The 1,242-nt window shown below is 34.6% G+C and overlaps 1 non-coding gene across 1 annotated transcript; it reads right to left on the bottom strand.

The window, feature by feature from the left end:
• Positions 1-856: 856 nt before the first annotated feature.
• On the bottom strand, positions 857-963 carry LOC148761200 (small nucleolar RNA R71). The gene has a single exon (XR_016028107.1). It is a non-coding gene; the product is annotated as a small nucleolar RNA R71 (small nucleolar RNA).
• Between the last annotated feature and the right edge of the window lie 279 nt (positions 964-1,242).

Below are 1,242 nucleotides of genomic sequence, written 5' to 3'. Positions count from 1 at the left end.
GGTTAATTACTTTTAGTTAATTAATTTAGTTATTCGAATTTGATTGTTTGGATAAAATTAAATTTTTATAATTTTAGTACTTTGTAAAATTTTAAATCAATTCTCTGAAGGATCGATACTCTGCTTGCTATTATACTATCTACTCGATATGTATACTTGCATAGTGAAATTTTAACTGACAAGTTTTTGGCACTGTTGCTAGGGAATTGTTTTTTAAAATTTTTACTAATACTAATACCAAGCAATTTGGTCTTACTTCAAATTTTATTTTCCTTGTTTTAATTTTATATTTTGTTTGCTTGCAGATATCTTTTGTCATTGTATGCAAAGAAGAAACAACTTGAATCTTGTTCCTTTTGATCCTAAGATAGAAAGAACTTTCAGAAGACATTGAAGGGACAATTTGCAAGTTACAGTTTTAAAGCAGACAATGGCTGAGGATAACAATAACAATGGCAACAATGCCATTAATCTTGTTCCCGAAGCAAATAAAGCACTACGAGATTATGTTGTTCCTCTGTTGCAAGGTTTGCACCAAAGCATTAGGAGACCTTCCATCAATGCAAATAATTTCAAAATTAAACTAGCTTACATTCAGATGATCCAGTCTTCAGTCTAGTTTGATAGGTTACCCAGCGATGATCCTAATTCTCCTTTGGTAAATTTCTTGGAGATTTGCGATACCTTTAAATACAATGGTGTAACTGACGATGCTATTAGATTGAGACTACTTTCGTTCTCTCTAAGGGATAAAGCTAAAAACTAGCATAATTCACTGCCCAATGGGTCTATCACTACATGGGAGGACTTGGCTCAAAAGTTTCTCACAAAGTTCTTTTTGCCTGCAAAGACTGCAAAGTTGAGGAACGATATCACCTCATTCACACAATTTGATGGTGAATCCGTGTATGAAGCTTGTGAGAGGTTTAAAGAACTACTGCAAAGATGTCCACATCATGGGATTCTTGATTGGTTGCAAGTTCAGACATTCTACAATGGGCTGGTTGGGTCAATTAAAACCACAATTGATGCTGTTACTGGTGGGGCATTGATGAGTAATAATGCTGCTGATGCTTATAATTTGTTGGAGAAGATGGCTTCAAATAATTATCAATGGCCTTCAGAAAGGTCGGGTTTGAGAAAAGTTGTTGGAGTCTATGAAATTGATGCAATTGGCAACTTAGCTGTGCAAGTAGTTGCATTGTGTAAGAAATTTGACACACTGGGAGTCCATGTAGTTCA

The sequence above is a fragment of the Theobroma cacao genome, chromosome 8 (assembly GCF_053813885.1).
Source record: "Theobroma cacao isolate CCN51 chromosome 8, ASM5381388v1, whole genome shotgun sequence".
In the NCBI taxonomy this organism is placed as follows: domain Eukaryota; kingdom Viridiplantae; phylum Streptophyta; class Magnoliopsida; order Malvales; family Malvaceae; genus Theobroma; species Theobroma cacao.
Note: the sequence above shows the minus strand (reverse complement) of the source record. Positions and strands in the feature narration are given on the sequence as shown.